General features: G+C 39.5%; 1 pseudogene across 1 annotated transcript; it reads right to left on the bottom strand.

The window, feature by feature from the left end:
- Positions 1-318: 318 nt before the first annotated feature.
- LOC149822164 (histone-lysine N-methyltransferase, H3 lysine-9 specific SUVH6 pseudogene) lies at positions 319-5479 on the bottom strand (annotated as a pseudogene). Its single transcript, XR_016425954.1, has 3 exons — positions 5205-5479; positions 3727-3827; positions 319-3406 (listed from the first exon to the last, which is right to left on the bottom strand). The product of XR_016425954.1 is annotated as a histone-lysine N-methyltransferase, H3 lysine-9 specific SUVH6 pseudogene (transcript).
- Positions 5480-5923: the final 444 nt, after the last annotated feature.

Genomic DNA, 5923 nt, shown 5'->3' with positions numbered 1-5923 from the left:
TAAGTATTTTCCCTTGATTGTGCCTGCTCACGTAGCATCCATAGGACAGACAATGATTCTATCCTAATGATTTCATCTTGCATTAGTGTGGTGCAACAAAGAGCAAACGGTCAGAGAAAGACTTAACTGATAAGCCCATGTTCCCAGAAAAATATTTACATCTTGGCAAAAAATATCAGAAAATTATCAGCAGACCTCTTGTTTGTACATGATGAGTAGAAACAGCAACATGGATGGGCCTGTAATACCTATTAAAGAAACAAGTAATTTGAACTAGTTGAAGATAAGCAGAAATTTACAGGAGAAAAGGGAAGATTGTACTTTGAATCACATTCAACGAATTGCATTAAAAGAAAACATTGAACACACATTACTTCTTACCTCTAGGTAGCCCTGCAACAAGATGCCCGATACCAATAGCTGCAGAAAAAATCTTGGCACAGGAGGCAGTATCATGGCATCTTCTTGCAACAACTTAAGATCGGGGAAACAAGATGAGACAATCACTGGTTTCAATGGGCTCCAATACAATAGCTCTTTGAACTCAAAGCACATTCATGAAATAAGAAACAACAGATAATGTAAACACCATATCAAAATTTTCAATATAATCTGCCTGTGCATTCATGGGAACCACAATAGCACTCTTTCTTTTTTATGTTTCCATTAGAATCACGAACTTGATCTATGCTATAGTTGTAGTGATATGTTAGCTCCTGTAAAGGAGGGATATTCTCAGCAGCAAACAGCATAATGTGTGGCAGCGTCTTGTCATCATGGTCATAAAGGACATTCTGAGCATAAAGATTTGGTGAACAACTATGATTTATAAATCTGCCCACATTACCATATTTCAAAGCATCAATCGTGTATCCAACATCCTCCACAACTTCACAAGAAGCACTTGTCTGTAACTCAGGTATAAGATTCGATAGTCCTTCCCAAAGTGACTGGTCATTATAGTTATGGCCAATGTCAAACAGATATTCATCATTACCAGTTCGTTGCTCAGCCTCTGTATCTCGTAGAAGCTCTCCAGCATATTCACAAATGAAACTCCCTGATGGAATAGAAGATAGGGAACGCACCCCCCAGCCTCTTGATTCAGTCTTGAAAATCTCCAATGGAAATCTGATACCATGCTGACTAACTCTATTATGACAAGATGGAGGGCACTTGCAAGATGGCCCACATTCATATACAAGGGGCTTTGCTTCTACAATAGCGCCATTGTAGTTGAAAGGGATCCCGCCACCATTCTTAACAGCACAAGCACACTTTTCCGAATCAGAGCACCCATTAATGCAATCACAACCCCGTGGGGGGCCTGGGTCATACCATTCAGGAGACATCCTCCTGGTTATATACTTAAATGGTGTAGGCCGATCATCATCTAAGGTATTCACAACACAAATTGGAACCTTCTCGATACCTTCAGAGATATCATCTATACATACCCCAACCCGGGTGGTAGACGATTTTGATTTTCTTGTCTGTTTCACAATTTTCCAAGCAAGATCAGGCTGCCCTGGCAATCTTCTCAACTGGAACTTATACACAGAGAAGCCGTGAGAAGCCTTCTCCGTCCAGCATTTCTCAACCAGATAGAAACCATCATAGGTATAAGTAACAGTAGCTTTAGGCCTTCTATTTTCATGGGAATCAGAAGTTTTAACTTCCTTGAATCCACGAACGACTCTAACAGGCGTCTTAGCTTTTATGCAGTTATACAGCGCAAGGTTCCCTCGCTCAAGCTTCTGATCTTCAGGACGCTTCTTGTCTCCAGCGATTCCTCCTCCTTGACCAGAATAAATCAACAAATCAGAACTATCAAAATCATCATCATAACCCCCTGAAGCCACAACACTAGTGGCCAGCTTAAGACCTTCTTGGGTTGTCAAAACATCAATTCCACCCTGAATTGCACGATGAAGACCAACAATGCAGAGCTCTACCCTGTATTGGAATTCGTCACCAACTTCAACACCTGGTACAGTTCCCATTATTGGTTTCCCAGTGTTCACCCATTTGTTGTTCTCCTTAAGCAGCATAGAAGCTACTAAATCTATGCGTTTCCCAGATGACATCTGTCCTTTTGGCTTTGTTTCCTCCATTTGCAGTAACTTTCTGACAGTGAACTGAAACAGACGAAGTGTTTCTCGGACTTTCTTACGGCTGACTGTCTCATCCCCACTGTTTGAGCTAGACAAGCCAAATGGTATCACACAAACAGAAAAATCCTGTGATTCAGGAACTTTCACAGAAATAGGTTCAACAGACTCGAGAATCTCTTCACCTCCTGCAACTGGGTTTTTGTTATTAACATCATAAGAGGTGGATTCATCTTCAACTTTCACAGCAATACTGTTCTCTTCATCAGAAAGAACGTCATCCTTGAAAGTTAACTTTTTCTTTTCGAATAGGAGTTTAGACTTGGATGTTGATGCAGATTCTTTCTTATTTGACATTAACCTACCTTTACCAGAAGATTTGGCAGCGCGCTTCCCCTGCATCCATGGGCAATTTGGAGCAGCCATCAGGGCCTGTACAATTACCTTGTCTTTGAAGAAATCCAGATCAGTAGACTCTTCTTCGTGTTTTTTATCTTCCTGACCATTAGCATTTGCAGATTTCATCAACAGCTTAGAATTGGAAACTTTTTTCTTCGATGATTGTGCAGATTCATTTTTTTTAATAGAGACAACAGTGTCCCCATGTTCAGTTCCGTCAGTTGGTCGTCCAACCATTCCTTTCTTCTCTGCATAGGACTTTCTGAAGTTTAAAGTTTTTCTCCCAAGATCACTGATTTCCCTAGAAGAAGATTTGTTCATAATCACAGGCTTCACCTCATCACCAACACCATTTCTCAAAGAAAGGAATTTCTGGCGCTCTTCTTCCGTGAGTTTTTGTGCATTCCTGCCACAACCATAAGGGAATTTTCGTATAGCTGATACAGAACGGACTGAACATTTTGGCATTGGGCTAGTGACATCTGCAGCTTCTGCGAGTGGGAGAGAAGGCAGCGGCTCAACATGAACAGAATGGGCAAATCTCCCACAGCCTCTAGGAAATTTACGAACAGCAGAAACTTTCCGCTTCTTGAATCTGAACACGCCATCTGAATCAACAATTCCATTGATTTCCAAATGTCTCTCCCTTGAAGGTCCAATAGTGGCATTACCATTTTCTAACAAGTCTGAATTCATAATATTTGAATGGTCTACAGTAACATGAGTACCAGATTCAAGACTTAATAAAGGATATAACTTCAGCCATCCAAAGAATGAAAGTTCTCAAGTGACCAGGTTATATTGTGCATTAATGGAATAATTGTGGTGTCAGATACTATGCTGTCATATAAAACTGAAAGCTATTCGAGTCATATCGCTAGTTCAACATAACTGACCTGCCAAAGGAACCAAGAACAATAAGATTAAGAAATGTTTTTACTACTAATTAATCATCAGCTATCACAAAGGACACCTAAATAGTAAAGGTACCATGTCAAAAGTAGCCAAAGGGTGGGATCTAGTTCAGTTACCTGGATCCACAAAAAACAATGGATATATTACAGTTATCATGGTTCGGTGGCTCAGCCAACATATTAAGAGACAAATCAAATACATAATGAGAACAAACTTAACTATCTGAAACCAACAAAGACTCATGAACGAGAGAGAGAGAGAGAGAGCAAAAACGAGAGAGTGAGAGAAATCATTGGCATACCTTCTTCTTCTTTATCTTCTTCTTGCTGCAACAAAAAGGCGAGAGAGAGAAAATGGCAAAGGGCTACGCCGTTCCCTTTTTATACCTCTTGGTCAACGAATCTAAAAAAAAGACCAAAAGAGCTTTAAGTCTATGCGGGTCTCAGCCTAAGCAAGATAGGCAACACCTAGGCGATAAAATAGAGCCTCACTGCCCAAACCCAAAAGCCCAGGCCGTGGGGCTGTGCATAGGTCGCATAGGCGCTGCCTTTGACAACTAAATGTTGATCTAGTAAGGACTGAAAGCAACGCAGAAAGCAATTTCAAAGGTGAAAAAGATCAAATAAAGGATCTTATTTTCCAATACAACTAATTTGATGAAAAAACATTCAGCTACCCATTCATGCAGATAAAGCAAGAAGCTTGGATTTCCGAGAGTTGTTATTGATCCCAAACTAAATATCTCAGATGCCATGAAAACTAAGTTAAAGGTTCACTAAGAAAGCATAATGAAGAAGGCCTAAATTGCAGCAGATTTAGTTTATGGTCATACACAAGAAGAAATGCTAAAAGGAGTGAAGAGAAAACAAATTAAAAAGCTAATCCAATCTAGGTCACCTATCTCAAACCCGAAGTTGGTTATACTCAATCTAGTTCATCAAACATTAACTGGCGATATATTTTAGATACAAACCCGTGAAAAACACCATAAATTACATCAGTACAGGTTTTAGATCAATGGAAAAAATAAAGAAAAGAAGAAGTTACACCAAGCTTGCCTAAATTAATCATAACTCCAATCATGAAACAAAGAAATCCATACAGAAATTAAAATCAACGAGTCCCAATAATTGGTGAAGCTCTGCTAGAAAGTGATAAATAATAAGTCTATGTTCCATTTGATGGTTCCCAGAGCAACTAGCTGATTTATATCTAATAAGTGGGACGAAAGCAGCCGGTGCTGCTCATTATCACCTCCATGGTACTTTTTTTCAACTCCAACCGGCATACCAAATGTCCAGAAAGTAAAAACGTGATGAAAATTTTCCTACAGAAATGTGAGGAAGGCGGATACTCAAAAGTCAAAGTGGGTGTAACCAAATTGCTGCAAATTCGCGTTCCTAATAACTCAAAATAGAAATGAACATACAACATACGACGTACATGCACCAATTGCAAAAGGAACCACGTTCCCCAAAATCACTCAAACAGGAAACAAGCTCGGAAATCAAAGTGGAAATCCTCAAATTGCATGTAAACTACGTTTCCAACCACAGACTTCACGACATCCACATGGGGACCCGAAACACGCAACAAACTCAAGTTCCCAATCACCAGAAAAGAAAAACAAAGAAAGTAAAAGGGGAGAAATATCAAGGAAATCGCTCAACTGCATCAAAGTCGGGCTCTGAACCGTGAAACGAATAACAAACATGCATTAAACAAAGTGGATTGAAGCGAATTACTACCCAAACTCATTACAGTTGGAAAATCTCTTACCTGAGGATGAATGGAGACATCAAAATGGAGGGTGGGGGGAGGCACAATGGACTCGATCAATAGACAACGTGAAGAGGACTCAACGACGGCAATCGTATGGAAACGTCTTACCCGTAGTTTGAGATTTCTGGCAACGGAGGGTGAAGCTGAGAGAGGTGCAACTACAATTGTTTGGAGCCCTAAACTCGCCCTCCGCCCCCTTATGCAATAATGCAAAGAAACGGAACCCCAAAAATGAACCCTCCCTAATCTATCCGTAGTTCAGAAAGCTGCCTGGTTTTTAGTTATTTACAAAAAAACGATATAACATTTCCGTAATTACATTCAGCTGCCTAATTTTTAGTTATTTACAAAAAAATATATAACATTTCAATAATTACATTCAGCTTCCTGACTTTTTAGGGTTGGAAAACATGACGAGCTGCATGTGGTTCAACTCATGTTTGGCTCGTAAGAAGATCGTTGGAACTCGCCTAACATAGACAAATAATAGGTGCTTGACTTGGCTAGTATATGCTCATAAACAACAACAAATATACTTTATGGACTTTGACATAAATGGCACTAATATTTATTAAAAATACCATTAATGGCTGTTAACTAGAAAATATAATTTTTTTTTTAGGCGACAACTTACACGGCACCTGATTTTTTCAAACAACACTTACATGGCACCCGATTTTTTCAAGCGATAAATTAGATAAGTAGTTTTAGTTTGA

Source organism: Nuphar pumila, chromosome 11 (assembly GCF_984573655.1).
Source record: "Nuphar pumila chromosome 11, dmNupPumi1.hap1.1, whole genome shotgun sequence".
NCBI lineage: Eukaryota > Viridiplantae > Streptophyta > Magnoliopsida > Nymphaeales > Nymphaeaceae > Nuphar > Nuphar pumila.
The sequence above is the reverse complement of the archived record's forward strand: the minus strand, read 5'-3'. Positions and strand labels throughout refer to the sequence as shown.